The sequence below is a fragment of the Saccopteryx bilineata genome, chromosome X (assembly GCF_036850765.1).
Source record: "Saccopteryx bilineata isolate mSacBil1 chromosome X, mSacBil1_pri_phased_curated, whole genome shotgun sequence".
NCBI lineage: Eukaryota > Metazoa > Chordata > Mammalia > Chiroptera > Emballonuridae > Saccopteryx > Saccopteryx bilineata.
Window position 1 is genome coordinate 107,559,740 of NC_089502.1, and position 16,587 is coordinate 107,576,326.

Genomic DNA, 16,587 nt, shown 5'->3' on the forward strand with positions numbered 1-16,587 from the left:
GGCCAAGGTGAGCTACCACCTGTGGCCTGCCTAGGCCATCCAGCATAAGCAGCGAAGCTATGCTGAGTTTGGAGATGCTCGGGAGAGACTAAGCTGTGAACCAAGGCTGGTACCTCTAGTGCTGGGTCTGCGACCACTTAGCAGGAGCTATGCATTATGCTGAGGCCAGATGCTGCTTGTCTGAAAGAGTTAAGGAAGTCCTGAAATATGAGCCATGACTGGAAAAGCCACTGGAAATGGCTTGAGTGGGCCTGAACGTTTGGTGGAGCAGGGTCTCAAGGACTCACCAGGGTAGGAAGAACAGTATAAAACAGGTTAACAGAGACTTAGATATGGCACCCCTCTTCCAGCTCTGTGGGGGCAGGGCCCAGAAAAGGAAGAATGTCCTCGCCAGAACTCTGTCTAGGAGGAAGACTGCCTACCCCCAGCTCTTTCCTCAATGTCAAACTACTCAGTTGGTCCCCATTTGTCCCTGCTGTCGCAATGCTGGAACTCAGTGAGTAAGTATGAGTGAGTAGATGTGCAGGAGCTTTAAGAGAAATGCCTGGTAATCCAGTAACCTTCCATCTCACTCAGATATAATCTGAGCTGGCTTTTACAGCCAGAAGTTATGAAGACTTTTCTTCTTGACACTGGGTCCCTGGGCTGGGGGGCCTGGTGTGGAGCTGGGACACCCTACTCCTGAGGGGGGAAATCTTCAGCTGTGAAATCTTTCCCAACTTTTAACCAACACACATGAATTTGGGAACAGCCTGTTCCATGTCTCCAATCTTCCTACCAATCTCCATCCAGCTTCTTATATCCTTAGTTGTAGGCCTTCTGTTCACCTAGACTGCAGTCAGTTCTAAATGATGGTTATTCTGTAGTATAGTTGTGACTTTGATATGATTGTGGGAACATTCGACCACTGCATTTACTTATGCCACCAACTTAACTGAACTTTTTTAGACCTTTACTTTTATTTATTTATTTTTTAATTTTGAAATTAATTTTAATGGGATAATATTGACCAATTAGAGTACAAAGGTTTAAGGTAATCATCTCTATGGCATGTAAACTGTTGATTGTGTTCTGTGTCCATCACCCAAAGTCAAATCATTATCCTTTGCTATATATTTGTCCCTCTTTACTCCCCTCACCCTGAACCCTCTCCCAGGTAACCACATAACTTTTATCTCTTTCTTCCATAACAGTGGTACGAATTTGCATTCCCATCAGCAGTGAATTAGGATATCTTTTTCTCCACAGCCTCTCCAACACTTATTATTACCTGTCTTGTTGATAATAGCTAATCTAACAGGTGTGACATAGTATCTCATTCTAGTTTTGATTTGCATTTATTGAATAGCTAGTGAAGATGAGCATCTTTTCATATATCTGTTGGCCATTTGTATGTGCTCTTGGAAGAAGTGTCTGTTCAAGTCCTTACCCTATTTTATTTTATATTGATAATTTATTTTTAATTTTAATTTATTGTGTTTATATAGATTCTGGTGTCCCCCCCAAATGCATCCTCCTCCCCCGTGTTCTTCACAACATCTCCTTTTCCCCTCCCCGCACCGCCCTCGCCCTTTCCCTCCAGGATTTGTTTTTCTGCTCTCTATAACATTGTGTTATGTGTGTATAATTTCACCAATCTCTTTCCCTTTCCTGATTCCTTCCTATCATCCCCTTTCCCTCTGTTCGCCTTCCCTCTGGACCCATTGATCCAACCTCTGTCTCTATTCCGTTCCTCAGTTCATATTGTTCATTGGATTCCTCAAATGAGTGAGGTCATATGATATTTTTCTTTCTCTGCCTGGCTTCTTTCACTTAACATAATAGTTTTCAGGTCCATCCATGCTGTTGCAAAAGGTAAGATTCCCTTCTTTTTCATGGCCCCATAGTATTCCATTGTGTATATATACCACTACTTTTTAATCCACTCGTCCTATGACAGGCACTTGGGCTGTTTCCATATCTGGCTATTATAAACAACGCTGCCATAAACATGGGTGTGCATTTCTCCTTTTGAATCAGTGATGTGGTGTTCTTGCGATATATTTCTAAAAGTGAGATGGCTGGGTCAAAAAGCAGTTCCAGGCCTTGGCCGGTTGGCTCAGTGGTAGAGCATCAGCTTGGCGTGCAGGAGTCCTGGGTTCAATTCCCGGCCAGGGCACACAGGAGAAGTGCCCATCTGCTTCTCCACCCCTCTCCCTCACCTTCCTCTCTGTCTCTCTCTTCCCCTCCCGCAGCCAAGGCTACATTGGAGCAAAGTTGGCCCGGGCGCTGAGGATGGCTCCATGGCCTCTGCCTCAGGCGCTAGAATGGCTCTGGTTACAACAGAGAAATACTCCAGATGGGCAGAGCATCGCCCCCTGGTGGGCATGCCAGGTGGATCCCCGTCGGGCACATGCAGGAGTCTGTCTGACTGCCTCCCCGTTTCCAGCTTCAGAAAAATACAAAAAAAAAAAAAAAAGCAGTTCCATTTTTAATTTTTTGAGGAATCTCCATACTGTTTTCCACAGTGGATGCACCAGTCTGCATTCCCACCAGCAATGCAAGAGGGTTCCCTTTTCTCCACATCCTCGCCAGCACTTATTTGTGTTGTTTTGTTAATGAGCACCATTGTGACTGGTGTGAGGTGATATCTCATTGTGGTTTTAATATGCATTTCTCTAATGATTAGTGATGTTGAGCATTTTTTCATCTGCCTATTGGCCATCTGTATATGCTCTTTGGAGAAGTATCTATTCATTTCTTTTGCCCATTTTTTCATTGGATTAATTTCCTGGTGTTGAGTTTTACAAGTTCTTTATAAATTTTGGTTATTACCTCCTTATCAGAGGTATTGTTGAATATGTTCTCTCATTGTGTGGTATGTATTTTTATTTTGTTCATATTGTTTTTAGCTGTGCAAAAGCTTTTTAGTTTGATACACTCCCATTTGTTTATCCTGTCCATCATTTCCCTTGCCCGTAGAGATAAATCAGCAAATATATTGCTGCGAGTGATGTCAGAGAGCTTATTACCTATGTTTTCTTCTAGGATGCTTATAGTTACAGGACTTACATCCATTTTGATTTTATTTTTGTGAATGGTGTAAGTTGGTGGTCTAGTTTCATTTTTCTGCAGATAATGGTCTAATTTTCCCAACACCATTTGTTAAAGAAACTGTCTTTACTCCATTGTATGCTCTTACCTCCTTTGTCAAATATCAATTCTCCATAAAGCTGCGGGTTTTTTTGTTTGTTTGTTTTTTTGTTTTTTTTTTATTTTTCTGAAGCTGGAAACGGGGAGGCAGTCAGACAGACTATTGCATGTGCCCGACCGGGATCCACCCTGCATGCCCACCAGGGGGTGATGCTCTGCCCATCTAGGGCGAGGCTCTGTTGCAACCAGAGCCATTCTAGCACCTGAGGAAGAGGCCATAGAGCCATCCTCAGCGCCCAGGACCACTTTGATCCAATGGACCCTTGGCTGTGGGAGGGGAAGAGAGAGACAGAGAGGAAGGAGAGGGGGAGGGATGGAGAAGCAGATGGGCACTTCTCCTGTGTGCCCCGGCCGGGAATCGAACCCAGAACTCCTGCACCCCAGGCCGACGCTCTACCACTGAGCCAACTGGCCAGGGCCGCTGTGGTTTTATTTCTAGGTTCTCTGTTCTATCCCATTGATCTCTATGCCTGTTCTTATGCCAGAACCAAGCTGTTTTGAGTACAATGGCTTTGTAGTATAACTTGATATCAGGAAGTATGAACCACCCACTTTATTCTTCTTTTTCAAGATTGCGGAGGCTATTTGTGTTCTTTTTTAGTTCCATATGAGTTTTTGGAATATTTGTTCTATATCTTTGAAGTATGTCATTGGTATTTTAATAAGAATTGCATTGAATTTATAAATTGCTTTGTGTAATATAGACATTTTAATGTTGTTTATTCTTCCTAACCATGAACACGGTATATGCTTCCCCTTGTTTGTATCTTCCTTGAATTCTTTTATCAATGTTTTATAATTTTCTGAGTACAAGTCTTTAAACTCTTTGGTTAAATTTAATCCTAGGTACTTTATTTTTTTTGTTGCAATACTGAAGAGGATTGTTTTCTTAATTTCTCTTTCAGACAGATCATTGTTAGTTTATAAAAATGCCTCTGATTTCTGAGTATTAATTTTATATCCTGCCACCTTGCTGACTTCATTTATTAGGTACAGTAGTTTTTTGACTGAGACTTTGGGGTTTTCTATGTATGGTATTATATCACCAGAAAATAATGATAGTTTTACTTCTTCTTTTCCAATTAGGATGCCTTTTATTTCTTCTTCTTGTCTGATTGCTGTGGCTAGGACTTCCAGAACTATGTTGAATAAGAGTGGTGAAAGAAGACACCCTTACCTTGTTTCTGATCTTAAGGGGATTGCTTTTAACTTTTGTCCATTGAGTATGATGTTGGCTGTGGGTCTTTCATATATGGCCTTTATCATGTTAAGGTATGTTCCCTGTATTCTCACTTTGCTGAGAGTTTTGATCATAAATGGGGGCTGGATTTTATCAAATGCTTTTTCTGAATCTATTGATATTATGTGATTTTTCTCCTTTCTTTTGTTTATGTGATGAATCACATTGATTGATTTGAGAATATTGTACTAGCCTTGCCTCCCCAGAATAATCCCACTTGATCATGATGTATGATTTTTTTCATGTATTGCTGGATCCCGTTTGCTAATATTTTGTTGAGAATTTTAGCATCTAAATTCATCAAGGATGTTGGTCTATAGTTTTTTTTTCTTTGTGTTGTCTTTACCTGGTTTTGGAATCAGAATTATGCTCACCTCATAAAAAGAGCTTGGACATGTTCCATCCTCTTGAATTTTTTGAAATAGCTTGAGAAGTATAGGAGTTAGTTCTTCTTTGAATGTTCAGTAGAATTCGCCTGTGAAGCCATCTAGACCAGGGATTTTGTTTGTTGGGAGTTTTTTAATAACTGTTTCAATCTCAATTGTTATAATCAGTCTATTTAGGTTTTCTGATTCGTCCAGATTGATTTTTGAGAGATTAAATTTTTAAGGGATTTGTCCATTAAACTTAAGTTGTCTAATTTTCTGGCATACAGTTCTTCGTGGTATTTTCTTACAATCCTTTGTATTTCTGCTGTGTCAGTTGTTACTTCTCCACTCTTATTTCTAATTTTATTTATTTGAGTCCTCTCTCTTTTTTTCTTGATGAGTCTGGTTAAAGGTTCATCTTTCTTGTTTACCTTTTCAAAGAACCAGCTCTTAGTTTCATTGATTCTCTGTATTGTTTCTTTAGCCTCTATGTCATTTATTTCCATTTTGATCTTTATTATTCCCTTCCTTCTACTTCCTCTGGGCTTTACTTGCAGTTTTTTTTTCTAGTTCTTTTAGTTGCAGGGTTAAGTTGTTTATTTGAGCTTTTCCTAGCTTCTGAAGGTATGCCTGTAATGCTATGAACTTCCCTCTCAAGACTGCATTTGCTATGTCCCATAAAGTTTGAGTTGTTGTATGTTCGATTTCATTTGTTTCAAGGAAAGTTTTGATTTCTACCTTGATCTCATTGTTGACCATTAGTGATTTAATATCATACTGTTTAGTTTCCAAGTATTTGAATGTTTTTCAGTTTTTCTATTGTAGTTGATTTTTAGTTTCATCCCATTTTAGTCAGAGAAGATATTTGATATGGTTTTAATCTTCTTAAATTTGTTGAGGCTCATTTTATGCCCTAACATGTGGTCTATCCTAGAGAATTTACCATAAGCACTTGAAAAGAATGTATATTCTGCTGCGTTAGGGTGAAAGGTTCTGAAGATATCAATTAAATCCAGTTGATCTAGTGTTTCCTTTACTTCTTCTGTTTCATTATTAATTTTCTTTCTTGAGGATCTATCTGGTGTTGTTAGTGGGGTATTGAAATCTCTTACTATTATAGTATTGCTAATGATCTCACTCTTTATTTCCATCAATCTGCTTTATATACAGTGATACTTTGAGATACGAACAGACCAACATATGAATTTTTAAGATACGAGCTGCGACTCAGTCTATAGTTTTGTTCAAGATCTGAGTGAAATCCTGAGATATGAGTCTTGATTCGGGAAGCTGCCTCTAGTTGGCACATGGGCACATGGGTCCAATATCAGCAGTTTGATATATGAGTTGACTGACTTATGAGCTCAATTACAGAATGAATTAAATTCGTATCTCAATGTACCACTGTATTTAGGTGCTCCTATATTAGGTGCATAGATATTTATAATGGTTATCTCTTCCTGTTGGATTGCTCTCTTTAACATTATGTAGTGACCTTCTTTATCTCTTACTATAACCTTTGTGTTAAAGTCTATTTTTTCAGATATAAGTATTGCTATCTTAGCATTTTTTCATTTCCATTTGCATGAAATATTTTTTTCCATCCCTTTACTTTCAGTCCATGTGTATCTTTTGTTTTGAGTTGGGTCTCTTGTAGATAGCATAAGTACAGGTTCTGTTTTCTTATCCACACAGCTGCTGTATGTCTTTTGATTGGAGCATTTAATCCATTTACATTTAAGATTATTATTGATATGTAGTTGTTTATTGCCATTTTATTCTTTTGATCTACATTACTCCTTTACTTTATTTTTTCCCCTTTGTTCTGTTTACAAAAGGCTCCTTAACATTTCCTGCAGCATTGGTTTGGTTGTAGTGAATTCCTTGAGGTTTTTTTTTGTTTGTTTGTTTTTTTGTTTTGTTTTGTCTGAGAAGCTTTTTATTTCTCCTTCAATCTTAAATGATAGCCTTGCTGGATAAAGAAGTCTTGGTTGTAGGCTCTTGTTTTGCATTACTTTGAATACTTCTTGTCATTCCCTTCTTGCCTCAAGTGTTTCTGTTGAAAAATCAGATGTCATCTTTATGGGGGTTCCATTGTAGGTGATTGACTGCTTTTCTCTTGCAGACTTTAGTGTTCTTTCTTTATCTCTTGGCTTTGGTATTTTAATTATGATGTGTCTTGGTGTAGGTCTCTTTGGATTTCTCTTTAATGGGATTCTCTGTGTTTCTTGAACATTTGTGACTCTTTCCTTCATCAATTTATGGAAGTTTTCAGCTATGATTTCTTCAATCAGGTTCTCTATCAATTTTTCTTAATTTTCTCCTTTTGGAACCCCTATTATGCAGATGTTGTTTCTTTTATGTTTCCACAGAACTCTTTTAGAATTTTCTCAGTCTTTTTAATCCTCTTTTCTTCTTGCTTTTCTGCTTCCATGCTTTCACTTGTCTTGTCCTCTAAATCACTGATTTGATCATCTGCTTCATCCAGCCTGCTTTTAATTCCTTCTAGTGTGGTCTTCATTTCTGATATTGTGTTAGTCATTTCTGACTGATTCTTTTTAATGATTTCATTGTCCTTTTTGATGCCTGTTATCTCTTTGTTTAGGAGCTCATTATTTCCATCTATTGTTGCTCTAAGATCCTGGAGCATCCTAACAATCATTATTCTAAACTCTGCATCCAGTATCTTGGTTATTTCTATCTCATTCAGTTCTTTTTCTGGGGATTTCTCTGTTGATTCATTTGAATTCCATTTCTCTCTCTTCTCATTTTGTCTTTGTATAGACTGCTGCTTTGGATGTGCTGTTTGTATAGCTAGCTGAGTATAGGGTTGGTGTTGTCTGCCTCCCACTTTCAGTTTTGTTGTTTCTAGATCTTCTTGGGTTAGCCTCAGCTGTAGTTTGTAATCACTGTGGGCTACTTGTCTGCTGCTACTGCTCTTTTTGCTATTTGTGTCATTGTTTTATATGCCTTAGCTGGGTCAGGTGTGAGGAGCCTTTCCTTAAGATACCACTCTAGCTAGGGTTGTTAGGTCCTGAGCTGATGCTCTCAGTATCTGGCCACTGGATGTACCATTCCTGGATCTGCCTGGCTGGAAAATGGCACAGACCAGTGGGAGTCACTGCTTATGACTGGCCCATAGCCACCTTCTTGGAGCTACAGGCAATCCAGAATTTGTAGCTACCTCTGCTGAGTCCTGATGCCCCTGTAAATATCAGCTGCACTCCTAGGCTGGCTTTTATCTACTCTTGGCCAGTGTGTGTGGCCTTTTTATTCCCAACATGTGGTCTTTCTGCCAGCCCCCACTGCCAACGCCTCCTCAGGCACTCAAGCACCAGCATTGCCAGGCACACGGGCTTGCAGGCTGTAGCTCAAGCTTCCCCACTGATGTGGGGGGACTCCTAGCCTCACTGGGCTCTGCTCCCCACGGTTGCATGGAAGGACTCTCTGGGTTCCACCCCTCACCACTGATGTGCAGGCTGCCCAGCTCCACCCCCCACCACTGCATGGGCCAAGCACCACAGCTGCTGCCACAGCCAGGCCCTCCCACCCTTTGGAAGGTACTCAGCAGTTTGTGGGAGTGGTGTAGCTTAGACCTCAGGACTCAAAACCTGTGTCCTCGATGTGCCCCTGCTTCTAAGCATCTCTTTGCACTGACTGGACCAGGAGAGCCTCTGGTGGGTGGGGTAATTGCTTCCCTTTGTTGGCTTTGTTCTCCCAGGAAAAAATAGTCACTTTAGGTTTGGGGAGTGACCCAGTACAGGGGTCAGGGTGGCTATCCCCCACAGTCTCTCCCTGTGCCCCAAAGACTGCACTCTTCTCTTGCTACTCCAGTCCTCTGAGCACTCCCCACTCCCAGAGCCCTGGGTAAGTGGCTGTGAATGAAATTTTCTGTGCGATCCATTTAAGAAGGAGCCTGGATCTGAGATTTCTGTCTTCCTCTCTCAAACAGTAAACCAGCTCTTCTTTCAGCTAAATACTCTCTGTAAGCCTCCTCAGTCTCCAGGGCTCCAGGCTGGTGTTCTGGTCCTGAGGCTGAGGACCCACAACTCTCCAGGCAACTGTCCCTACAGCAAGATAACCTCCAGGCTGCCTCTCACTCCTGGGAGTAGGGCAGCCCTTTCTGCATCTCTGCCCTTCCTACCAGTCTCAGTGTGGCTTCTTCAGTGATGCTTGGTTATAGATTCCTCTTAGTTTAGTCCAAAGTTGGTTTTTCAAGATGATTGTTCCTAAGTTAAGTTGTAATCCACTTTGGTTCTGGGAGGTGGGAGTTATAACATCAGCCTACTCCGTCACCATTTTCACTCTTCCTGTGGTGTCTTTATGAATATTGACTCATTGGTAATGACCACCAGGCCACTGGTTTTTCTTGTTCTAGGAATGCTTTTTGAGAGTACTATTTTCTCTTGTTGTATGTGAGTATTCAATGCAGTTGGTCTTTTCATGGGTATGGCTATCCCTTCAGTCTGGTTGGCTCTAAGTGTCAACTTTGATCACATGTATCACACACTGTGGAATGTTTGTTCTATTGGGTGTATTTATTCCCCACAGTATCTGGTGCCTTCTAGACTCCACCTTTGTGCATGCTGCTTGTGTAGGTATATGAGTCTAGGGTTGGTGTTGTCTGCTACCCACTACCAGTTATGTTGGCTCTAGATCTTTTTGGGTTGGAGTCAGCTGTTGCTTTTAACCTGCTGTGGGGTACTTGTGTGCCACTATGGCTCTTTTCACTGTTTGTGTCTGCGTTTTCTGTGCTTGGATAGTTTGGGAGGGGCCAACCTTTGTATAAGGAGTTTTGCTTAGAGATGACATTAGCTCTTTAAAGCCCCAAGCTCTGTAAAATTTGTCTCTACTTATCAGCTGCTCCACCTCCTCTTGTAGCTGCTTGGTCTTCACACAGAGTCTTCTGTAGTAAGACTATAGTGTGAGCTCAGACTGGCCTCACTCAACCAACCTCTCTATAGGTTGCATGCTTGGTGGGTTAGGGCAGCTGGGTTGGGAATACAACATTACTATGACCCCCTACCTCAGGGGTCTCTTGACCAGGAGCTGAGTATGGGGAATGTGGCCCTTAATCCAGAGCTTAATCCCTAAGCCACTGCTGGATACTCAAATTTCATTTCTCCCCAACAAGTTGAGCAGCAGGTTTAGACCAAATGTGGCCAACAGTCTCCTCTGCAGAAGTACTTTCAGCTGGTGAGACCCTGGTCTCAGGGAGGAAGACTGAGAGCTTCCTCTCCTGGGGCTTACTATGCCCCTCCTAAAAGTGGCTAAGCTCCTCAACCAGATCCAACAATAGGCTCACAGGGACCCACACATTATATGTCCATGTTCCAAGCCTCTCTCTCTTCCCCCTGTGGAATCTAGCCCAAAAGGGCAGGATATCCAGTGCCCAGACTGACTGAATGTGAAGCTCCATCCTATCCAAAGCATATGAGTCACTGTGTCGGTGCTGATCACAGAGAGTGGAACTCATCTAAGCTGGGCCAGTTATGCAGAGCCTTTCCTTAGGATACTGCTCTAGCAAGCACTGTTAGGTCCAGAACCAATGCTTTCCACAGCTGGCCCCTGGATGTGCCAGCCCTGGTCCTTCTTGGCAGGAATGCAGTGCAGACCAGTGGGAGACACTGCCTGTGACTGGTCCGTGGCAACCTTCTTGGAGCTACAAGCAATCTAGAGTTTGTGGCTGCCAATGCTGGGCCCAGGTGTACATGGAACTACCAAGCTGCTCTTCTAGTCTGGCTTTTACCCACACTGGGCTTGGGGGAAAGTCTGCTTAAAAGATCAAGTTTCCTTGTGTCCCACCACCTGCAGCCTCTTTTTGCTGGCTACTTATTGGGCTCAGCTAATAAAAAAAGCCTCTGCTAGGGTCTAGCACAGGCATAGCCAACATACGGCCCGCAGGCCGGATCTGGCCCACATAATGAGTTTATGCGGCCCGCAATCAAATTTTTAATATTCTTCGCTACTTTAAAATCTCAGCTACTCAGAAGCAGAAGCGTCTTTGATCATTGGAAATCGAGATATTTAAGAAGATAGTGATACATGGAAAAGAATTTCGCGTGTGACTAATCTAGGGTTAACTTCCAATAATTGGTCAAATGGATTCACGATACTTCTTTATTTTTTAAAAAAATTCCATTATAAAAATTTACAACTTTTGTACTTGTCTGTACTCGATATGAACTGTTTGGCATTTAGCGGTGGCAATGTGAAACCCACATTCTTTTTTTAAATTAATTTTAATAGGGTAACATTGATAAATTAGGGTACATATGTTCAGAGAAAACATCTCTAGATTATTTTGACATTTGATTATGTTGCATACCCCTCACCCAAAGTCAAATTGTCTTCCATCACCTTCTATCTGGTTTTCTTTTTTCTTTTTTTTTATTTTATTGTATTTATTTTTAATGGGGTGACATCAGTAAATCAAGATACATATATTCAGCCTGACCTGCGATGGCGCAGTGGGTAAAAGCATCGACCTGGAACGCTGAGGTCGCCGGTTTGAAACTCCGGGCTTCCCTGGTCAAGGCACATATGGGAGTTGATGCTTTCTGCTCCTCCCTCCCTTCTCTCTCTGTCTCTCTCTCTGTCTCTCTCTCTCTGTCTGCTCTCTCTAAAATGAATAAATAAAATCTAACAATAAATAAATAAAATATACACAATCACTTGAGTACACAATCACTAAGTCAATTTAAAAAAAAAAAAAAAGATACATATATTCAAAGATAATATGTCCAGGTTATCTTAAAGTTCAATTATGTTGCATACCCATCACCCAAAGTCAGATTGTCCTGTCACCCTCTATCTAGTTCTCTTTGTGCCCCTCCCCCAAACTCTTCCCTCTCCCTCTCCCCCCTCCCCCCGTAACCACCACACTCTTATCAATGTCTCTTGGTCTCACTTTTATGTCCCATCTACGTATGGAAAAATGCAGTTCCTGGTTTTTTATGATTTACTTATTTCACTCCGTATAATGTTGTCAAGATCCCACCATTTTGCTATAAATGATCCGATGTCATCATTTCTTATGGCTGACTAGTATTCCATAGTGTATATGTGCCACATCTTCTTTATCCAGTCATCTATTGATGGGCTTTTTGGTTGTTTCCATGTCCTGGCCACTGTGAACAATGCTGCAATGAACATGGGGCTGCATGTGTCTTTACAAGTCAATGTTTCTGAGTTTTTGGGGTATATACCCAGTAGAGGGATTGCTGGGTCATAAGGTAGTTCTATTTTCAGTTTTTTGAGGAACCACCATACTTTCTTCCATAATGGTTGTACTACTTTACATTCCCACCAACAGTGGATGAGGGTTCCTTTTTCTCCACAACCTCTCCAACATTTGCTATTACCTGTCTTGTTAATAATAGCTAGTCTAACAGGTGTGAGGTGGTATCTCATTGCAGTTTTGATTTGCATTTCTCTAATAACTAAAGAAGATGAGCATCTTTTCATATATCTGTTGGCCATTTGTATTTCTTCCTGGGAGAAGTGTCTGTTCATATCCTCTTCCCATTTTTTTATTGGATTGTTTGTTTGTTTGTTGTTGAGTTTTATGAGTTCTTTGTATATTTTGGATATTAGGCCCTTATCTGAGCAGGTGTTTAAAAATATCATTTCCCAATTAGTTGGCTGTCTGTTTATCTTGTTATCAATTTCTCTTGCTGAACAAAAACTTCTTAGTCTGATGTAGTCCCATTCATTAATTTTTGCTTTCACTTCTCTTGCCTGTGGAGTCAAATTCATAAAATGCTCTTTAAAGCCCAGGTCCATGAGTTTGGTACCTATGTCTTCTTCTATGTACTTTATTGTTTCAGGTCTTATGTTTAGATCTTTGATCCATTTTGAGTTAATTTTAGTACAGGGGGACAAACTGTAGTCCAGCTTCATTCTTTTGCATGTGGCTTTCCAGTTTTCCCAGCACCATTTGTTGAAGAGGCTTTCTTTTCTCCATTGAGTGTTGTTGGCCCCTTTATCAAAAATTATTTGACTATATATATGTGGTTTTATTTCTGGGCTTTCTATTCTGTTCCATTGGTCTGAGTGTCTATTTTTCTGCCAATACCATGTTGTTTTGATTGTCGTGGCCCTATAATAGAGTTTGAAGTCAGGTATTGTAATGCCCCCAGCTTCATTCCTTTTCTTTAGGATTGCTTTGGCTATTCGGGGCTTTTTATACTTTCATATAAATCTGATTATTTTTTGCTCCATTTCTTTAAAAAATGTCATTGGAATTTTGATGGGAATTGCATTAAATTTGTATATAGCTTTGGGTAATATGGCCATCTTGATTATATTTATTCTACCTAACCAAGAACAAGGTATATTCTTCCATCTCATAATGTCTTTTTCGATTTCCCTTAACAATGGTTTATAGTTTTCATTGTATAAGTCCTTTACATTCTTTGTTATGTTTATTCCTAGGTATTTTATTTTTTTTGTTGCAATCGTGAAGGGGATTATTCTTTTGAGTTCATTCTCAGATGTTTCATTGTTGGCATATAGAAAGGCTATTGACTTCTGTATGTTAATTTTGTATCCTGCGACCTTACTGTATTGGCTTATTTTTTCTAGAAGTCTTTTTGTGGATTCTTTGGGGTTTTCGATGTATAGGATCATATCATCTGCAAAAAGTGATACCTTTACTTCTTCTTTTCCGATATGGATGCCTTTTATTTCTTTGTCTTGTCTGATTGCTGTGGCAAGAACCTCTAGTACCACATTAAATAAGAGTGGAGAGAGTGGACAACCCTGTCTTGTTCCTGATTTAAGGGGGAAAGCCTTCAGTTTTGTGCCATTTAGTATGATGTTAGCTGATGGTTTATCATATATGGCCTTTATCATGTTGAGATATTTTCCTTCTATACCCATTTTGTTGAGAGTCTTAAACATAAAATTGTGTTGTATTTTATCAAAAGCCTTTTCTGCATCTATTGATAATATCATGTGGTTTTTGTTCTTTGTTTTGTTGATATGGTGTATTACGTTAACCGTTTTACGTATGTTGAACCATCCTTGAGATTCTGGGATGAATCCCACTTGATCATGATGTATTATTTTTTTAATATGTTGTTGTATTCGATTTGCTAGTATTTTGTTTAGTATTTTAGCATCTGTATTCATTAGAGATATTGGTCTGTAGTTTTCTTTTTTTGTGCCATCCTTGCCTGGTTTTGGTATAAGGGTTATGTTTGCCTCATAAAATGTGTTTGGAAGTATTGCTTCTTCTTCAATTTTTTGGAAGACTTTCTGTAGAATAGGAACCAAGTCTTCTTTGAAGGTTTGATAAAATTCGCTGGTATAGCCGTCTGGGCCTGGACTTTTATTTTTGGGGGAGGTTTTTAATGGTTTTTTCTATTTCTTCTCTACTAATAGGTCTGTTTAGGCTTTCTGCTTCTTCTTGACTCAGTCTAGGAAGGTTGTATTGTTCTAGGAATTTATCCATTTCTTCTAGGTTGTTGAATTTAGTGGCATAAAGTTTTTCATAGTATTCTACAATAATTCTTTGTATATCTATGATGTCCGTGGTGATTTCTCCTCTTTCATTTTGGATTTTGTTTATATGAGTTCTTTCTCTTTTTTCCTTGGTAAGTCTTGCCAAGGGTTTGTCAATTTTGTTGATTTTTTCAAAGAACCAGCTCTTTGTTCTATTAATTTTTTCTATAGTTTTTCTGTTCTCTATTTCATTTATTTCTGCTCTGATTTTTATTATCTCCGTTCTTCGGCTGGTTTTGGGTTGTCTTTGTTCTTCTTTTTCTAGTTCCTTAAGGTGTGAAGTTAAGTGGTTCACTTGGGCTCTCTCTTGTTTGTTCATATATGCCTGAAGTGATATGAACTTCCCTCTTATCACTGCTTTTGCTGCATCCCATAGATTCTGATATGTCGTATTATCATTTTCATTTGTCTGTATATATCTTTTGATCTCTGCACTTATTTCTTCTTTGACCCATTCATTCTTTAAAAGTATGTTGTTTAGTTTCCACATTTTTGTGGGATTTTTTTCCCTCTTTTTTGCTGTTGAATTCTAGTTTCAAGGCTTTATGATCAGAAAATATGCTTGGTACAACTTCAATTTTTCTGAATTTGCTGATGTTGTTTTTGTGGCCCAGCATATGGTCAATTCTTGAGAATGATCCATGTACACTGGAGAAAAATGTATACTCAGTCACTTTGGGATGAAATGTCCTGTAGATGTCTATCATATCCAGGTGCTCTAGTGTTTTGTTTAAGGCCACTATGTCTTTGTTGATTCTCTGTTTGGATGACCGATCTAGAGCCGTCAGCGGTGTATTGAGGTCTCCAAGTATGATTGTATTTTTGTCAGTTTTTGTTTTAAGGTCAATAAGTAGCTGTCTTAAATATTTTGGTGCTCCTTGGTTTGGTGCATATATATTAAGAATTGTTATGTCTTCTTGATTCAGTGTCCCCTTAGCCATTATGAAATGGCCATTTTTGTCTTTGAGTACTTTTGCTGTCTTGTAGTCAGCATCATCAGATATGAGTATTGCTACGCCTGCTTTTTTGTGGATGTTATTTGCTTGGAGTATTGTTTTCCAGCCTTTCACTTTGAATTTGTTTTTATCCTTGTTACTTAGATGAGTTTCCTGTAGGCAGCATACAGTTGGATTTTCTTTTTTAATCCATTCTGCTACTCTGTGCCTTTTTATTGGTGAGTTTAATCCGTTTACATTTAGTGTAATTATTGATACTTGTGAGTTCCCTATTGCCATTTTAAATCTTGCTTTCTGTTAGTTTTGTGTCTTGTTTGATCCTTCTCTTTCGTTTTTCTATCTTTTGTTTTTATTTGGTTGTATTCCATACATCTTTCCTCTGTTGCTATCTTTTTTATCTCATGTGCTTCTGTGGTGGTTTTTTCAATGGTGGTTACCTTTGAGTAATGAAAAGGGTCCCTACCCTGTTCATTGTAGTGAACTATTTTGTGAGTACTTTTGCACTCCATCGTCCTTTGCTACTGTTAATCTCCATCTTCTCCCCCTCTTTCTTTTTGTTGTTGTCACAGTTTAAATTTGGTTTTATTGTGTTCTTCTTGGAGCTTTTACTTGTGGCTCTGTTTTTTTTGTTCTTTGTATCTGATTGGAGAACCCCCTTTAGTATGTCCTGGAGTGGGGGTTTTCTGGTGATAAATTCTCTCATCTTTTCTGTATCTGTGAATGTTTTTATTTCTCCTTCATATTTGAAGGTTAGCTTTGATGGGTATAGTATTCGTGGCTGAAAGTTCCTCTCTTTCAAGACTTTAAATATTGGGGTCCACTCTCTTCTAGCTTGTAGAGTTTCTGTTGAGAAATCTGATGATAATCTAATGGGCCTTCCTTTATATGTTGTATTCTTCTTTTCCCTGGCTGCCTTGAGAATTTTTTCTTTGCAGTTGGTTTGTGCCAATTTTATTATGATGTGCCTTGAAGTAGGTTTGTTGGGGTTAAGAAAACTTGGAGTTTTGTTTGCTTCTAGAATTTGAGGTTTTAGTTCTTTCCAGAGGCTTGGGAAGTTCTCATCTATTATTTGTTTGAGTATGTTCTCCATTCCATTTTCTCTCTCTTCTCCCTCTGATATACCTATTATTCTTATGTTATTCTTTTTGATGGAGTCAGATAATTCCTGTAGGGCTATTTCATTTTTTTTAATTTTTGAATCTCTTTCTTCTTCTCTTTGTTGAGCCTCAAGTTGCTTGTCTTCTATTTCGCTGATCCTCTTTTCTATCTGGCCTGTTCTATTAGCTAAGCTTGTTACCTCATTTTTCAGCTCATGAATTGAGTT

General features: G+C 39.5%; 1 protein-coding gene and 1 non-coding gene across 3 annotated transcripts in view; one reads left to right on the forward strand and one right to left on the reverse strand.

Annotated features, from left to right (window-relative positions):
- Positions 1–16,587, forward strand: part of F8 (coagulation factor VIII) — a 210,351-nt gene that overhangs the window by 17,706 nt on the left and 176,058 nt on the right. The gene's annotated exons all lie outside the window — the stretch shown is intronic.
- On the reverse strand, positions 3,536–3,611 carry TRNAP-GGG (transfer RNA proline (anticodon GGG)). The gene has a single exon. It is a non-coding gene; the product is annotated as a tRNA-Pro (tRNA).